The sequence below is a fragment of the Oncorhynchus keta genome, chromosome 30 (genome assembly GCF_023373465.1).
Source record: "Oncorhynchus keta strain PuntledgeMale-10-30-2019 chromosome 30, Oket_V2, whole genome shotgun sequence".
Taxonomy (NCBI): Eukaryota; Metazoa; Chordata; class Actinopteri; order Salmoniformes; family Salmonidae; genus Oncorhynchus; species Oncorhynchus keta.
Genome location: NC_068450.1, coordinates 55,237,343 through 55,257,322, shown reverse-complemented (window position 1 = coordinate 55,257,322; position 19,980 = coordinate 55,237,343). Strand labels below are relative to the sequence as shown.

Below are 19,980 nucleotides of genomic sequence, written 5' to 3'. Positions count from 1 at the left end.
TAACAAAGGGCGTAACATCCCTAACAAAGGGCGTAACATCCCTAACAAAGGGCGTAACATCCCTAACAAAGGGCGTAACATCCCTAACAAAGGGCGTAACATCCCTAACAAAGGGCATAACATCCCTAACGGACGTTTTTCCTCTAAAGCAAACATGTAAATGACAATCTTTTCAAATGTATAATTTGTGTGTTCAGCCTTTCCTTCGCAATGGCTATCTATGTTTTGATCTGAGATGTACAAACTCTGCTAGGTTGTCGTCTTGTTCCATCACTTCTCTGCTCTGTCTGCTCACACCCTGTTCAGCTCGGTGTGCAGTGGAATGCCAGCATAGTGCCGTGGTAAGTTCAATCAAGAGATGTAATATTTCATAAAAAGGCAACAGATCATTGTAACCGTAAATAGAACATTGCCCACACCGTAATCATTGTCAAAACAGTTATGGTAGAGTATAGGAATCTGACAACATGGAGAAATAACTATATTGCGTTTTCTTCTCAGAAGATGGAGACAAACTGTCAGAGGCTTACTCAGGAGGGTTTGGAAGATCGTGACCTGCTCTGGCATCTCAGAAGAAGAGAACTGTGACAGAAGGTCAAGATCTCACACACACCACACACACACACACACACACAAAAATCACAATTTCTTATAATGCGTCTTGTGTATATTGTGCATTTCAACAAATATAATACTGAACTGAGAGGAAGGTTAAGCAAGTATTACTTAATAATAACTTTTGAAGTCTTTAATAGATCATTAGGGCACAAAGCATGTATTAACCAATAGCAGAGAGTGCTTATGGAGGTCAGGAGAGCAGAGATTGCCCTAGAAGGGATAGGACCAGGAGGCTGGGGAGGACGTGGACCAGTTTTCAGTGTAATTGCATAAATGTGCAGCAGGGTCGAAGCTGCCTGTAACGGGTAGGAGAGAGATTCCTAACGGGTCTAACCAGGCTCAACTCAGCCAATTCCTTCATCTCCATCTCACCCAGCTCTGTAATCCAATTTGAGGATCCTTTTTATTCGACTGAGAACCAGGAGAAGGGGAGGAGAGGGGGACACTAAGAGAAAGATGGGGGGGAAGGTGAAAGAAGGATGGGGCGAGTAATACAAAGGGAGAGAGAGGGGGCAGAAAGACAGAGGGAGAAAGAAAGAGTGGTCTTTCATTAGAGAAAAGAGGACCAATGATGATCAATGTGAAGACCAGGAGAGAGACTGGAAGAGAGGTTCGTCATCATGCTACTGTATGACTCAGTATGAGGGCAGCAGAGTGCTATAAAGACAATGACCTCAAACGGGAAACCTGTGGACCCAGACAGGGCTGCAGTGCAGAGCTTCCAGTACGGACTGGGTTAGAGGCTATAGGAGCAGGCAGTGCAGAGCTTTCAGTACCGACTGGGTTAGAGGCTATAGGAGCAGGCAGAGCACGCAAGAGGGAGAGTATGTGGATGGAGCGACAGAGGCTAAGCACGGTTCCCAGTCCCAGCTGTGCTCTCTGCTCCCCCTTCGACCCCCTGCTGTCTCAGCTCACCTAGGCCTAACTAGCCCTGACAGCAGGGACCACTGCCAGGGTACCATGTCATGCCATGCCAAGTGGAGGGCATATGAGAAGTGTGGAACTAATAGACTCATTTTGTGTGTGTGTGTGTTTGTGTCAGGGTTTCCGTTAGCCGGTAATAGCTGGTTTTTGGGCGATTTAAGAAAAAAAGGGGGGGGGAGCTGAGTAAACAAAATAGGTGCCGGCCAGTTGTCCGGGAGAAGAGGAAAAAAATAAAAATGGTGAATTAATGGTTTTTAGCCTATTGATTGATGGAAATACTAGTTAGGGTTGCAAAGGGTCGGAAACTTTCCGGGTACACGTTTTCCATGGGAAGTTAACCTCTTGCTCCTACCTGACACGCAGGCGTCCCATCTGGAAATGCAAATGCGCTACGCTAAATGCTAATAGTACTAGTTAAAACTCAAACGTTCATTAAAATACACATGCAGGGTATTGAATTAAAGCTACACTCGTTGTGAATCCAGGCAACAAGTCCGATTTTTAAAATGCTTTTCGGCGAAAGCATGAGAAGCTATTATCTGATAGCATATAACACCCCAAAAGACCCGCAGGGGACGTAAACAAAATAATTAGCATAGTCGTCGCTACACAAACCGCACAAATAAAATATAAAACATTCATTACCTTTGACCATCTTCTTTGTTGGCACTCCTAGATGTCCCATAATCACTATTGGGTCTTTTTTTCCCCGATTAAATCGGTCCATATATAGCCTAGATATCGATCTATGAAGACTGTGTGATAAACAAAAAAAAATTGTGTCTTATAACGTAACGTCATTTTTTTTAATTAAAAAAGTTGACGATAAACTTTCACAAAACACTTCGAAATACTTTTGTAATGCAACTTTAGGTATTAGTAAACGTTAATAAGCGATCAAATTGATCACGAGGCGAAGTATATTCTTTAGCTGTCCGTCTGGAAATAATGTCCGGGTAAATCTCAACCAAAATATCCGGTCTGTTTGACCAAGAAACAAATAGTAGGCAAATGACAAGACTCTAGACAACGTGTGGAAGCTGTAGGTATTGCAACCTCAGCCCCATTAAATGTGGTTTAACCTTTATCAATGGGTTCAAGTCGCGCATGGATATATTTTTCAATTTTCAGTGATCAGATTTTCCTGCACTTTTCGATGAAACGCACGTTCTGTTATAGTCACAGCCGTGATTTAACCAGTTTTATAAACGTCTGAGTGTTTTCTATCCACACATACTAATCATATGCATATACTATATTCCTGGCATGAGCAGCAGGGCGCTGAAATGCTGCGCGATTTTTAACAGAATGTTCGAAAAAGTAGGGGGTAGGAGTAACAGGTTAAGCCTGGGAATTTTGCTTAAATTCGTTGTATTTTTTAAAAGTTAGCTTATAACAGTGAACCTTTTTTGTGGGATACACAAGGCAATTCTAGGTCTTGACATATGTTGGTTAAACTATCCCCAATTCAATGGAATTGCAACCCTCAGCATGCACAGTGCATTCTTCCATCACATGTGCAGCTGATTCTCAAGATCCTACACATTAATGAGATGCTATTGAGCCCACACTACTACGCTGTCTGAGCCAAGGACTACATGCTTTCTGGTATGTTTTGAATACAATACTGGGTGGCCTGAATATATTTTATATAATATACATGTTTTTTGTTAACTAGTAAATAGTAGCCTACAGCAAAGTGTGTTTAAATCATTTCTAACTTGTTTACAATTTCTGCTAGTTAGTTTTTGCTACCATGTGGGTTTTAGCTTGCTTGAGCCTGCTAACTGAGTGTTAATTCACAACATGTTTCCATACATGTCTCATTTTAAAACATTTATCTTACAAAGGAGTTGTTTAATCTAACTGCTTAACTATCTATCTGTACATGGAATTGTATTTGGGGTTTTATACTAATCTTTACAGGAAAATGCCACGGCACTATCTGATGTGTGGAGACATTTCACTGCAGCTAATGTAGAAGGAAAAGCTGTGTACATTTACAAATACTGTGCCAAATCATATGTGAAGAATGCAACAAAGATGCAGAATCATCTGGCCAAGTACATAAGGTTCCCTCTACGCTCACAACAAGCAACCTCTGACAAAAGTCCATCTACTTCTATTCAAGGGGAAAATGATGAAGAATCATACACCTTATCGATAGCAACAGCTCATGGTCCTCCTGGAATCAGTTTTGACTCAATGGAGGAACATTGTCAGAGAAATGCTGATTAATGTCTTGTTCGAGCTGTGTATGCAACTGGTTCACCTCTGATGCTCACAGGCAATGTGTACTGGAATAGATTTCTGAATGTTCTTTGCCAAGCATACAACCCTCCAACCAGACATGCTTTATCTACTAATTTCCTGGAAGCAGAGTTCAACATAGTTCAAGTGAAGGTCAAGTAAATCATAGAGAAAGCAGACTATTGCAATCATCTCTGATGGGTGGTTGAATGTTCATGGGCAAGGAATAACTAACTACGTCAGCTCCACCCCTCAACCAGTATTCTACAAGAGCACAGACACAAGGGACAACAGACCGGTCTCTAAATTGCAGAGGAGCTGAAGGCAGTCAATGACCTTGGACCACAGAAGGTATTTGCACTGGAGACAGACAATGCTGCGAACATGAATGCTGCTTGGTCTAAAGTGGAAGAGTCCTACCCTCACATCACACCCATTGGCTGTGCTGCTCATGCATTGAATCTGCTCCTCAAGGACATCATGGCACTGAAAACAATGGATACACTCTACAAGAGAGATAAGGAAATGGTTAGGTATGTGAAGGGTCATGAAGTTATAGCAGCAATCTACCTCACAAAGGAAAGTGAGAAGAATGAGAGCACCACATTGAAGCTGCCCAGCAACACCCAATGGGGTGGTGGTGTCATCATGTTTGACAGTCTCCTGCAGGGGAAGGAGTCTCTCCAAGAAATGGCCATATTACAGTCTGCTGATATGGACAGCCCCATCAAGAGGGTCCTCCTGGGTGATGTATTTTGGGAGAGAGTGGTAAGCAGCCTGAAACGTATAACAGCAGCCATTGCACGGATTGAGGGAGACAATGCCATCCTGTCTGATGTTCAGACTCTGCTTACAGATGTAAGAGAAGAAATCCGTACTGCCCCGCCCACTTCACAGTTGCTCCAAGCAGAGGAAAATGCCATTCTGAAATACATCAAAAAGCGTGAAGACTTCTGCCTGAAGCGTACATGTTTGACCCCAAGTATGCTGGCAAGAGCATCCTGTCTGGTGCAGAGATCAACAAGGCCTATGGTGTCATCACCACCATGTCTCGCCACCTTGGCCTGGAAGAGGTCAAGGTTCTTGGCAGTCTGGCGAAGTACACTTCCAAGCAAGGGCTTTGGGATGGAGATGCAATATGGCATCATAGCCACCTGGTGGAAGGGACTTTGTGGATCTGAGGCTCTTTCCCCTGTTGCCTCCATCTTCCTCCAAATCCCACCAACATCAGCCGCCTCAGAGCGCAACTGGTCCTTGTTTGGGAACACACACACCAAAGCACGCAACAGGCTGACCAATACAAATGTTGAAAGATTGGTATCCATCCGGGAAAATGTGAGGCTTTTTGAGCCTGACAATGAGCCATCCTCAACAAGGTTGGAAAGTAAAAGTGAAGATGAGGCCTTAGAGTCTCAAGAGGTGGACATTGAGGAGGTCCTGGGAGAAGACATGGAAGCCTGAGAGGAAGACAACCAAAGCTTTAGTTTCTAGACTATCATTTTATGTTGAAAACGTTTTAGGGAGATGCGATGGATCATTGGGGATCATTCAATATTCCATTTATTTAGTTGTTCAGTGAAATCATCCCATGTGAAGAGTCAACTCATTTAATTAAAGTTCCATTTGTAACTACATGTATTTATTTATATTGGAAGGATTTAATCATTTCAATTATGTCTACTTATGATAAGGTAAAAGGTTTATGTTTGTCTCCATATGATAAATATATCCAACGCAAAAAAAAAATATCGATATTTAAATTGTATTAATATTAATTTGCATATATTTCCCACGGAAAGTTTCCACCTCTGAATATTCCCCAAAATGTGCATCCTGTCACGGATCCCCCCGGTACTGATGCTCATTCTGTTCACCGGCTTTCTAGGCTTCACTGAACGGGATTCATTATCATCAACCCCGTACTGTCTTGTCTAATTACACACACCTGGTTCCCATATCCCCTGATTAGTATGTTATATATGTTCCCTCTGTCGGTTATTGTTCCCATGTCCGTTGGTGGTGTGAGCACCAATACGTTGGTGCAGCTGTTAAACTGCGTGATATATATATATATATATAGTGTGTGTATTACGGGTATCGTCCCGTTGTCGGTCAACACGGTTTACCCTCACTCTTTTGTTTGGGTACATCAGTGTTTTTGTATACGTGTTTGTTTGGCGTGTATTAAAAACCCATATTGTGTTTTCCAGCGCCGGTCTCCAAAATCCTTTATACAAGCGTGACACAACCCTAATTCTACTCAATGTAAATACATTTGACTGGTCATGATTCTCGGTCGACAGCTTAATTTGCATAATTGAGTGGTATTAAATTGGTGCGCGTGTACAGTATATTCGTTAAGTAAATCCGCCGGACAGCGCGAAAGCTGCTGCTATACAGCATGTCAAACGGTAAATGCATAGGCAACGGAAGGCAGACTTCATCAGCGCGTCACACACCACTTTGCAACGAGCTGGTAGGCAGTATGCATATTTAAAACCTGAACGTTTTCCTACATATGAGCCTGGCTTTAAATTAGCCTAGCCAAAAATCAGACCATATCCGTGGAGGCAATTATTTGATCAACTTTTTTATTTTCCAGTAGCCAAATGCACAATCCTAGTCATATTAGCAACCCATGCTAGTTGCTGCATATTAGATCTCACCCCCTTTATAAAAAAAAAAATTCTGCTACTGGTGGTGCTCTTTTTGTAATATTAGATAGTCGAGGCTGTTTGATCAGACACAGCCAACATATCTCAACACTAGCCTGGTTCAAGACAATTTTTATTTAACTAGGCAAGTCAGTTAAGAACAAATTCTTATTGACAATGAAGGCCAAACCCTAATCCAGACAACGCTGGGCCAATTGTGCGCCGCCCTATGGGACTCCCAATCATGGCCGGTAGTGATACAGCTTGGAATCAAACCAGGGTCTGTAGTGATGCCTTAGGCACTGAGATGCAGTGCCTTAGACCACTGCGCCACTCGCAGACTGACGACTGTTTTTGTTGCTTTTTAGTGTCCCTGTCTATCTGTCAGCACCTGCCTGGTTAGCCTGGCTAGTCTGTAGAGGCTGTTTGTGTTGTGACAGCTCCCATGGTGGTCTCTGGACCTGGGGTCACAGAGGTCATGTCTCTGACTTCCTGGGTGCAGAGGTCCCCTTGTGTTGCTGCCAGTCACTTCCTGTCTCCCCAGGGTCGTCTCCTCCCCTCCTCCGATGAATCCCTTCCCTTCAGGGTCAAGTCTTTCCCAGCAGCTAGTTCACAGCAGTCACATGGTTGACCCTGGGCCAAGAGAGCACAGTGCGGGCCTCCAGGGTGGCGCAGTGGTTAAGGGCGCTGTATTGCAGCGCCAGCTGTACCACCAGAGATTCTGGGTTCGCGCCCAGGCTCTGTCGTAACCGGCCGTGACGTCTATGGGGCGACGCACAATTGGCATAACGTCGTCCTGGTTAGGGAGGGTTTGGCCGGTAGGGATATCCTTGTCTCATCGCACACCAGCGACTCCTGTGGCGGGCCGGGCGCAGTGCACTCAGAGTCACAAGGTTGCCAGGTGCACGGTGTTTGGAGCCCATATGGGAGTTGTAGCAATGAGACAAGATATTAGCTATTAACAATTGGATACCACGAAAAAGGGGGTAAAATGTAAAAAAAATATATATAATTAAAAGAGCACAGTGCAAACTGACACCACGGCACTGTATACACAGGCAGCCCAATTTTGATATTTTTTCCACTAATTGGTATTTTGACCAATCACATATCTTTACACATCAGATCTGATTGGTGAAATGGCCAATCAGTAAAAAAAATAATAATAATTGGGCTTGGGCTGCCTAAATGCAGCCCGCTAGTATCAGCAGACAGACCAGAAGAGGCTGGCTGACACACATTGGCTGCTATAGGGCCAAGCCTATCTCATGTTGGCACAGCTGTGGTCTAAAACACAAGCATACACACTTTCATTAGACCTCTATCGTAATATCGAAGAGGCACAGAACTGAAAAGAGCCCGTGATGATTAGACATTTCTACATCTATTATCCCAAAAGAAACAGAAGGAGTGCTTTACTTAAGTTTGATCTCACTAAGTTTAGCTTTGATCCTTTTGACACAGCAAATCAATTCTAAAAGACAAACACAGCTCCTCTTGATCAATCTCACTGTGCCTTGTGTTGATTTTTACAACTCAGTGTTCGGACAGTGTTGCCTGCTTCCTTCATGACTAAGTTGAGATCTTGTCTTTGGTAGCAGAGGGGAAGGAGGATTCTCTCCATCTCTCTCTCCCACTCAGAGTCACAGCATTGATTTCTTTACACCGGGGACCAAAAACCAAGATCCAAGATGTGGCCTGACCAAATGGCTAATTCTTTGAGGGTAAAGCTGAGGACATTTGTTTGACTGTGGAGAAATTATTTTTGCCAGAACCAAAAATGTCAAGATAATCCATCCACCTGCCCGGTATGGCATATCAAGAAGCTGATTAAACAACATTATCATTACACAAGTGCATTTTGTGCTGGGGACAATAAAAGGCCACTAAAATGTGCAGTTGTCACACAACAATGCCACAGATGTCTCAAGTTGAGGGAGCATGTAATTGGCATGCTGACTGCAGGAATATCCACCAGAGCTGATACCAGAAAATTGAATGTTAATTTCTCTACCATAAGCCACCTACAGCGTGGTTTTAGAGAATTTGGCAGTACGTCCAACGGGCCTCACACATGTAACCATGCCACACCAGGACCTCCACATCAGACTTCTTCACCTGCCGGATCGTCTGAGACCAGCTACTCGGATAGCTGATTAAACTGTTTGCACAACCAAATAATTTCTGCACAAACGGTCGGAAACCATCTCAGGAAAGCACATCCGCGTGTTCGTTGTCCTCACCAGGGACTTGACCAGACTGCAGTTTGGCGTCGTAACCGACTTCAGTGGGCAAAAACTCACCTTCAATAGCCACTGGCAAGCTGGAGAAGTGTGCTCTTCACTGAATAATCTTGGTTTCAACTGTACCGGGCAGGTGGCAAACAGTGTGTATGGCGTGTGGGCCAGCAGTTTGCCTATGTCAACATTGTGAACTGAGTGCCCCATGGTGGCAGTTGAGTTATAGTCTGGGCAAGGAATAAGCTATGGACAACGAACACAATTGGATTTTATCAATGGCAATTTGAATGCACAGAGATACCGTGAGATCCTGAGGCCCATTGTCATGCCATACCTAACCAAGTTTTCTTCCAGCTTGACCCACTTAACTATAGCCTGGTTCCAGATCTGTTTGTGTGTTTGGCTTTACAATGACAATATGTGAGTTGGCAAGACAGCACAAACAGATCTGGGTACCATCAGGCTGACATTACCATGGTAATAGGGCTGCACTATATGGGCAAATAATCCAATTGCGATTTAGATCAAAACATTTGGATGAACTGTTGTAATCATATAAATAAAATTAGTTTTCTGATTCTATGGTTGGTGTTTGGCATGACAACTAAATGACAAAGCCAGGTACAGTAGAAGTTTATGTGACATGGTAGGAACCAAAGTGTTTGGTCAGTTTCCCAGGGGACCCTTATTACATTTGAATGTTACATTCATGGCACTTAAAACAATTGCAGCCTCATGCAATATGGATATTGCACATGTCAATATTGCAATTTCAATTAAATCACACAGCCCTAAATGGAAAGCATCAATTAATTTCAATATTAGCCTACAAAAGGTTAATTTATGTAAGAGATGGAGTGCATAGTAGCCTATCAGACCCCAATGATGTTGACGAGTCCCACATTTCAGATTTCACCCAAGCCATTTGAGGACATGTGAAAACCTTGGTGGCTCTGAGAAAACAGCCATTTAATCCCAAACAGATCTCTGCAGGCAGCTGTGGGAAGATTAGCATTGACAAACTACAGTGTGTGTAGCCTGTTGGGATGAGAGAAACAGTTAGAATGGGGGCCTAGGGGTTAGAGGTCAGGAGTCATAGTGTTGAGGAGAGACAGGAGAGTCCCAGTGGCTGTCAGAACCATGTACGCTAGTCAATAAAGAAAAAAAAACACCCTTTTGGAAGCTTTAAAAATATAAAAAAATCAAGACGGAAAAAACAAACAAAGAAGAGAACAAACATGTCCACGCTGACCCTGTGTGAAAAAGCATCCAAATGTTACTGTCAGTGCTCCAAGTACAAAGAAGAAAGGATGTAAAAACAGCTAGTCAGTGGGTGCTTGGCCAAAAATACCCCCCCCCCCATCATCTCTTTCCTCTCCTCCTCACCATCCTCCCCTTTTCGCCTTCCCTGAATGCCCTTGAGTGTTAGTCTTTGATCTGGAGGAGCTGCCCGCAACTTGTAACGCACAGAGAATTATTGGCTCTGGAGTACATCATGCTTCCTGTAACTGTCCTTCCCTCAGTCTAACTCTCCTCTCCGACACGGACGCAGGCAGAACTCATAAGCACAGCACTCATAAGCACAGCACTCATAAGCACAGCACTCATAAGCACAGCACTCATAAGCACAGTGTCCGGAGGTTGAGGATGGAGGAACCGAAAGCAAGATGGCACAGCAGAGGTGTGGAGTGATGAGGATCGTAGGGAGGAATAACGCTACTCTTTAATTATTATTGAAATGTGGTGTGCTTTCTGGTGCCAGCTGACTGCCGTAGCTTCACCCAAGCGGGTGCTTCATTTTGGTAATAGTGAAGGAGTACCTACTCCGGAGTGCATGAACTGCAGTGGCTGAGCTCAAACTTCAACCGAGTCACACAGAGGGGAGGGACAGCGAGACACCTTGATGACACAGACCGGCTTTGCTTGCTCCTCCCCCTTAAGACCACTTTCCTCCGATGACCGCTCAGGCCAGGAACTTTCCTGACCCTCTCATGACCTTCCATCTCATGAATTATGTTCTTTCTAAATTGCTTGTCTTTTTTTGTTGCTTTAAAATGCTTTGAGATTTTAATGAATAGCACTTTTATTATTATTATAATAAACAGAGCCTTTCACAGTCAATGTTATTTACCCTCAATGGCAGAGCTCTCTGTCTCTCTCTCTCTCCCTCCACACTGTGTGCAACTCTGACCCCAGTACCACAGCAATGTCATTAAAATAACTCCGTCAAAGCTGCTGCTGTGTCTTTTATGACTAAAACAGGTCTGTTTTGGAAGAGGTTGTTTTTTTGTTGTTGCCATAACTCAACACGACATAAATGATTGATCATATATTGATGTGGTTCTCGAGACGTTCAAATCCTCTCCAGGCATTGTAATGCAGAACTATGTTTCTGGAACACTCCAGACTTCACCTGGCTCGTGGATTGAGCTAGAAGACCATATACAAGGTCTAAATACATGTGGCGATGAAAAGTGAACGAACCAGTCAGAATTATTAATACATTGCACTTGAGATAAAAACAAATTTAACACGAAATCCTTCAAACCTTTTCTTAAGTTTTTACCTCGGTGCTTATCGACTTCATCCGAGGATCATTAAGTCGTCTTCTCCTCAGTTTAACAGGGATTCATGGATATGGTACCGCTGCCCTTCGTGATGATAAAGTCCAACCATTACTACTCTGGGTTATGCAGATGACTTTGGCTATTCCACCACATTCAAATCAGGCTCCTGCAACATAGGTGACAGCAATAGATGTGCTCCTTCCACATATATACCATGAACATGGACGCACACGTCGATTGAAAGAGCAAAGGAAATGGCTCCTTAATTGATCAAAACACTGAACACAAAAGTGTGTGTCTCGTTCGACCTCTCTCGGCAGCATGTGCTTCCAGTGCTCCCTCTCTTCCCCTGAACCTCTAGGCCGACTTCTGGTTTCAGTTAGCGCTGACAAAAATGACCCGCTGCAGTAGCAGCTAGCTGAGCAACTGTCAAAACAACTGGGCCCTCCTCCTCCAGATGACCTTGACTACAGGCTCTCATTCATCCATCCATCCATCCATCCATCCTCTACTGTACAGTTGAAAAATTCACTCATCTGAGACACGGACCTAGTTCCAATTCTAAGCCACAGACCTTGAATGGACCACTCCTCAGGAATAAAAAAGGAGAACTTGTACGCACCCTTTGGCCCCTGCTTTAAAGGGGATATGTCTCCTGTCCTTGCATGTACACAGATAAGCTCGTGGTCAGTACTCCTTTTTTAAATGTCAGCGTATTTCCCTACGACTCAAAGCATCTGCATGTTGAATGCACACTGACACCATTTAAAAGTAGATCAGACCACGGCCAGATCATTACTGTACCTACAGACAGACAGTTGAGGTGGCCTACGAGATTGTAGATCGTGACTATCAGGAAGATACTTGGCCAATGGCAGCCAGGGACATAATGAAACACTCCATAGAACATTCACTTGTTGTGAACATACAGCCATTTTACAAGCAAGGACCAGGGGGAGCCGGGGCCCATCGGCAGGCAATAATTAGCCTGAGAGAGACTGGCACGGATACAGCAGTATTCTTTTCAGGCCCATCACAATAAATCCCTAGCCTAGCCCCGAGCGAATAGATGGGCTGTTGTGCAAGAAAACAAGCATCTCCCGTGAGATTATATAGCGCGTGTGTGCTGTCAGAAGATCCAGAGCTTCACCCAACATCTTTCAAAATGCAGCTGCTCTCCCGAAAACATGAACGAACACCCAAGTGGCAGAAGCTAGGCCAATCGTAACTGTTCCCAGAAGCTAGGCCAATCGTAACTGTTCCCAGAAGCTAGGCCAATTCTCACGGCTCCCTCCTTATCTTGTGATTCTGCAACAGATTTGAATCACATTAGAATGCTATTATGCTATTAGTTCCATTTGAGCAATTGCTGATTGTTAATTGGAGCAATAATTGGTTTAATCTGGCAAAATCCAACTACTAAGCAGAAACAGACGGACAGAAGACACACAGTCTCTCTACACCCATGGAATGGGGCTCCCGAGTGGCGCAGCTGAATCACAGGCTGAATCACATCCGGCCGTGATTGGGAGTCCCATAGGGCGGCGCACAATTGGCCCACGTCGTCCGGTTTTGGCCGGGGTAGGACGTCATTGTAAAGAAGAATTTGTTCTTAACTGACTTGTCTAGTTAAATAAGGGTTAAATAAATAAACAATTGCGAAGAACATTCCAGCATTACTCTTCTCATTACTTAATATAAGAGAAAGAGAGAGAGGTTTTTCTTAACTACCAGGTTCATTCCCCAATCTCATTAAAGGATAGAACTCAAAATGTAGGCCTCTGCTCTGCCCCCTCTCATATTCATCATTACCTCCTCCTTCCTTTTCAATTACTGCAGATTCTGCCCCAGAGAGTGAGCCATGTTTATCCTGGCTGTGGACGTCATTTAGGATTTCTTTTAATGACAAGTTTTTGGTCATTTTTCCACTCAGTCTTTCTCTCTCTGCCTCTTTATAACGCTCTCCCACTCACAATGTCTGTTCTGGAAAAGGTTGTGTCGTCCAAGTGAATACGATTTGTTGCCTGCAACTTGGAATAGCCTTATTCTTGGCAAAAAGGTAGGCTGTGTGAGATATCACTTTAAGCAAATAGGCTACACCAGGCTAAACACTACAAACGTGTTACTCGGTTTCTGTCTGTCTGTTTGCTTGGTGTTCCTAATGTGACTAGTGTCACACTGTCGCCCCAGAGCCACATAGGGAAGTTATGGGGAGGTGAAGAGGTAGTCATACTCTGTGTCATCAGCAAGACAGTCACAGCTGTAACATTCAGTTCCTCAACAATTTAAAATGATGTTTGTCCCCTCAAGCTAATATCTCACTGCTCAATATCACACATCACCACACATCACAACCCTGTACCATATCACACGTCACCACACATTACAACGCACAAAATCACATCACAACATCACACAATATCCCATCACAACCCCACACAATATCACATCACAACCCCACACAATATCACACCACAACCCCACACAATATCACACCACAACCCCACACATCACAACCCCGCACAATATCACATCCCCACACAATATCACATCCCCACACAATATCACATCACAACCCCACACATCACCACAACCCCACACAATCACACACACAACATCACAACCCACACAACATCACAACCCTGCACAACATCACAACCCTGCACAACATCACAACCCTGCACAACATCACAACCCTGCACAACCCCACAACCCTGCACAACCCCACACAATATCACACAACCTCACATCCTCACAATATCACAACCCCACACAATATCACAACCCCACAATACCACAAAATATCACACAATCACAACCCTGCACAACCCCACACAACATCACAACCCTGCACAACCCCACACAATATCACACAACATCACAACCCCACACAATATCACAGCCCTACACAACATCACCACACATCACAACCCCGCACAACCCCACAACCATGCACAACCTCACCACACAACATCACACAACCCTGCACAACCCCACACAATATCACACAACATCACAACCCCAGATCACCACACAATATCACACAACCCCAGATCACCACACAATATCACACAACCCCAGATCACCACACAATATCACACAACCCCAGATCACCACACAACATCACCACACAATATAAATGTATTTCCCAATGTTTCTCCTCACTAGTTGAACAATAGGTCCAGGTTGATGTGGAATGTTCCAGAAACAGGGAGAAGAGAGAGAGTACAGATAATTGGAGGTAGAAGAGGCAGCCTGACAAAGGGAACAGAATTAAGTGATATACAAGCCGGAGGACACACAACTAACACACGTTGCTACTTATTACAGAGAGGAACGTAAACAGCGATAATTAAATTAGCCCATTGGCTGACAGGGCCAGGGGAAACATCAACAGTTAAACAGTTGCTCTCAGCCTATAAAGGTCCATTCAACTCAAGATAATCCATTCCAATTACTCAAGATGATTTGTTTGATCTTTCTATTTTCATTTTTGATATTTTAAGCATAGCCTAATACATTCAGGAGTTTTGTAGTAGCCAATCTTAAGCAAAATCAGGAGTTTTCATTAAAAGAGATCACACTGTCATTAATTGTTATTCAAAGAGGACAAGATTAGCATGGTATGTTATTGGCATAGTGCTCGTGATTTAGGTTCCGTCAGTAGTCAGTATGGACCAGGGAGCTGCTGCTACTGCTGCTGAGTGGGAGGCAGGGGTAGGAGTATACACATCGTGGCCCTCACAGTACACACACAGTGACGGCCTGGTTTGTACATCTGCATCAGAGGGTAAACTAGAGTGCAGGAAGAGTCACGGCACAGAGACAGAGAGAGACAGACAGACAGACAGAGACATCGAAGCTGGTCCTGCTACATCCGTTGATCTGGCCTTGGCCCGCAGTGCCAGAGTGCGTGAGGGACGAGTGTGTGTGTCTGTGTGACTGACAACTTACCATCTAGGTCGAATCATCCGACTACACTCTCTGACAACCCAGCGCCGTCACAGGTGGGAGACGGACTATTCTCCCGAATTCTGAAATAGACGGCGGGCTGACTCGCACATGCACCCTCCTACGCACACGCGGTGTGAGCAAGGAATTGATGTCCTCTTTGGCCATAGTTTTTGCCTGCCAGCTTGGATGTTATGGAGCAGCCAAATATCCCCGCTATGCCCAACTTGCTCTCGACAAAGGCCCTAGATCAGATGAAGCATATCGTGGCTTTTAACTGCTGGCTGATCGTCAAGCCCTGGTAGAGCAATAAGACAACCACAGGCATCCACTGGGCCTTTCAGTGCTGTCAGTTACACAGTCAAAGGGCGACAGGTTCCCTAACTGAAAGACATGGAAACAATGAATCCTCGGTAATTCAGATGGACGTGCAACAGCATGGACGAATAATGGATGGATGGGTGAGAGATGGAAGGAGAGGAGAGAGGGAGGGAAAGAATGCTTTTAAAAAGCCTTATCAGAACGGGGATGCACACAGTAATTGCGTTCCACTTGATTTGCTCAGAGGGGCCTGATGACACCCACACACGTACACCTTAGAGTGAACCCATCCCGTGGACTAGCTCGCTGCCTGCTGCGTTAAACACTGGTTTTATTCCCTCTTTATGCTAATCGCTGTTATCGGTCTCTGCCAAGCAGGCTGGAGAGCTGAGTGTTTCAAATGAGACCACATTCAATCAGCACAGTCCATATTTAGACTGGGTCTCTCTCTCTCTCTCGTGTGATCTCCATCTTCCTCCACAGGTCTAGCAGAGAGCGATGAGGAGATCGCGAAGCCACCAGAAATGGAAAGTTGTGGGATCCATCATGTTCGCAGAACGGCTCTTTCCAACAGACAAGAACTGACGACATCAGCTACCTTTCAGACACAGAGGTGAAATATGAATGATAGCATGAGTGAACAGGCCTATCACATCATATTAGCTGTCTGGAGGGAATGGGGGGGAAGAGGGACGAGATCTACGACCTAAACAGGAAGGAAGAGGGGTCAGAGGTTACCACAACAGCTAGAGACTGTGCCTTTAGGAGCCTCAGGGGCCAATAAATGTCCCTCTCTCTCCCATAGTATAGTCACGATACAGGAACTACAGGCTCCCTAGGCCTCTCTGGAGACTATCACTGGCTATTGGAGCAGCAAAGACACCTGGACGTGCATATTAATATCATATTAACATAGGCCTACATGATAACTAAAACCATAGGGTTAACGGAAGAGGCCTGGGAACCTGTACTTCCTGTGTCGTGACTGGGTCCATATATGTTAAAAGAAGAGGTAGAACAAGGATCGGAACCCCCTTCCAGAATTCACCTGCGAAATCGTGATTTTGTCCAAAGCACCGGAAGTAATGCTGCTCGTTACCTCACGCATCCCGTTGAATCATGACAGATCTACGGTACCGTTTACGTAGTCTGTCCACGAGAGATTATGAGAGCAACTAAGGGAGGTGCATGTAAAAATGTCTGACTACCCCCCTCGGTCTCAGCTACACCCTCCACTTCGCCTCGTCATCCTAAATGCCCTAAACTGCCCCTTCAGACTCCGCTTTCCTCAAATTGGATTTCCAGTGTAGTCTCTGGCTCCACATCATGGGCTGCATACCAAGAGCTTTAGAAGGTCCTTTAGGCAGTGTGACAACGTTCACGTCTGCTGCTAGAGCACATACTTTTAGTCTTATTGGATGTATAACACGTTTTATTTCGAGAGAGAGAGAGAGAGAGACAGAGAGACAGAGACAGAGACAGAGACAGAGACAGAGACAGAGACAGAGACAGAGACAGAGACAGAGACAGAGACAGAGAGACAGACAGACAGAGAGAGACAGAGAGAGACAGAGAGAGACAGAGAGAGACAGAGAGACAGAGAGAGAGAGAGAGACAGAGAGACAGAGAGACAGAGAGACAGAGAGACAGAGAGACAGAGAGACAGAGAGACAGAGAGACAGAGAGACAGAGACAGAGACAGAGCACTGCAACAGTCTAGTTCACCCCAAGGCTCTCATTCAGTACTGAGGAGAGACTCTGGGCCTGATATTCAGAAACAATGTTTCTGTGCACTCACTGTCTGGTGAGGGAACGGGTTTGCAGGGAGCAGACACAAAGAGCAGAGAAAGTCGCCTCATTCAAAGAAAACCCATCTTTATTCTATGGAAAGAAGAACATGGAGACGGAACAGCAAAGCGGACAAAACAACTCAAGGCCTGACCAAAAAGAGCAAGGGAGCAAGATCCTGCCCTTCTGAATTGAAGATCCTGCCTTTCTTAGAAGTGGGAAAAGACATATTGACCTGTCAACAACAGCAAGCTCTCTTACATAAACCAATCCTTTCTAATAAATAAATATATTTTTTTATTTTAACATGACCAACCTTTCAGAACCACTTCTCAGTTCAAATGTGGTCCCCGACTCCTCTTCAGCCTGTCCACAGATTGTGCCGTATCCATCCCTGCTAGCCGGTTAAAAAAATAACACTAACATGCTTCTGTTGGGAAAGCTGCTCGGAATGGAGGTTTGAGTGGATAGAGAGAGTGGGTCAAGGGAGAGAGACAGAGAGAGACAGGGAAAGAGGATAAGAGGAGAGAGAGGGAAAGGGAGAGAGAGCTATAGAACGTTCTAGAGGGAATAGTCAACTCCATAGTTAGACTCAGAGGCAGGCTCTGCCTCACCCTATAACCTGCTGCCTCTGTTGACAGTGAGGCGTGGTGGCATGCAAACAGAAACATAACTAAGTATTTAGTTATAGCCTCAAAACAGTAGGTCAAAATGTAATCTTGTTGTCTGTCTGATTGAGCTTTTTCCATGGCAAAAATGACACAGATGTAGTGTATTGTTCTATCACACTGTTCGTGTCATGAGCACAGCAGGCTATTAGAGCCATCAGCTAACATACCTACAGAACAATGTCCCCAGTTTTAATTTTCACAGCAAGCATCCCACCTGCTCAACACTGGATGACCAGCTCCATGAGGCATTCCGACATTTCGGTAAAGGTCACAGGCTCAGGACTCATCGTGGTTGAATGGATAGTTCGAGGTCAGGCGCAGGCCACGACGTAGGCCTATTCTAATCTATGACAAGGCTGCTGCAAAGTATTTTTCTTCGTCCAGAGTCACAAAACAATAACCATCTAAAAGTAGTGTGTGCTGTCAATTGCTGCATCTGAAAAGTGAATTTGCCATCCCCGTGGTTCAAACTTCAGAAGAGCATTGAGCCAGTAATCAAAATTTTGCTGGTTCGAATCCCAGAGCAAACTAGGTGAAAGATCGTTCAATGTGCCCTTGAGCAAGGCACTTAACCCTAGTTGCTTCTGTAAGTCGCTCTGGTTAAGAGCATCTGCTAAATTACTAAAATGTCTCATGTAAGGGTGGTCCTACTATTCCAGCAATGGCTGCTAAATCTCTGAAGAATTTTGCTTTTAAGTGGCGAGAAAAGTAATTATGATGAGTGCTGTTAGCGTATTAGCCTAAACTTGAATTGTTATGAGGGGTAGCTAGGAAGATTATGCTTTTCAGATGCTTTAAGCTCATTCAAAATGACACAGCAGTGGAATCTAACATCCCATCTCCACAACAGTTAGCCTAAAACAAGCTCCAACTGGAAAAGCCATTACGAAAGTCCACATGAATCTGTGCAATTGGCCATCATAGCAGGAAGCTGTGAATGCCTCAGCTGGGCAGAGGTTGTTTTCGTGATGACCAGAACCTGCCTGCCGTTTCCTGGAGGAAGAGGAATCCCTCATTTGTCCGTACACAGCGGTCAGTTTGGAGTCAAAGCCGCTGTTCTCCCTCGGATTCATCAAATGAACCTGAGCCTGAGAACCTAAACTGAAAGATCGGGAGCTCTAAGCATTTCTGTTGCCAGTATACTGGGTAAGCAGAGGCTTTGACCGTCTGACTCTGATAGGCATCTTCAGTTTCTCATTGATCTCTCCCATGATTGAAATCTGCATGTTTCAAACCCTGATTTATGCGAGACAACAAAATAGATGTTGGGGAATTCATCTTGGCCCAATTTCTGAAAAACTCTAGTCACTCTTCCAGGTACAAACTAAGATGTTGAGATTTGAAGTGAAGTGATTGTGGTGGAAATATGGCATCCACTGCACATCCTGAGACTGTTGTGATAGCAACCGCCTGGTGCTGAAATCTGTCGTTCTGAGCTAAGGTGCTGAGAAAACAGAGACCGTAAGAAACTGTGAAATCTATATTCCAGAGGAAAAGTTGGACAAAGGAGGTAATATTCAAATCTCTCACGTTGGTGGAGTCGGATGACCCATTACTATTCGCCTAGAGACAGAACAAAAACCGTTTGTTTCGGAGAATCGCAGATGGGATAATCATCCATTTCACAAACATACCGGTGGAAGTTAGACCTGTGGAGACGAGGCAGGCGAAACAGATGGAGAATTTTCAAATTACATCTTATCAAAATACAACTGACATTTCCACCACCACATGAAAGTAGAGGAAACAGTGCAAGCTAGCAACACGGTTCCCCAGAGACATTGTAACCTACCCATGAGCCATCTTCTAGTAAAAATATTTTATTAGCTCAGACCAATTAAAGAATAATGCTTCTGATGTCGGCACATCTTAATGAGATCCATTGCCAAGCGTGCCAACTGCTAACCCTTCAATTTCATGAGACAACCCAGTGTCTTTTTGAGTAACTGTCAGATTTTATTAGACAGGACATTTCTACAGGGGCTGTTTCTCCTCT

The 19,980-nt window shown here is 44.5% G+C and overlaps 1 protein-coding gene across 3 annotated transcripts in view; it reads right to left on the bottom strand.

Moving 5' to 3' along the window:
- The window catches only part of LOC118363769 (cytoplasmic protein NCK2-like), a 53,186-nt gene that overhangs the window by 21,960 nt on the left and 11,246 nt on the right, over positions 1-19,980 (bottom strand). The window contains exon 1 of one of the 3 annotated variants that reach the window (XM_035744982.2): positions 17,630-17,652. The exons of the other annotated variants lie outside the window; for them this stretch is intronic. The gene's annotated coding sequence lies outside the window, so the exon portion shown is untranslated. Of the gene's footprint in view, positions 1-17,629; positions 17,653-19,980 lie in introns of those variants that run through there. 3 annotated transcript variants of the gene reach the window in all.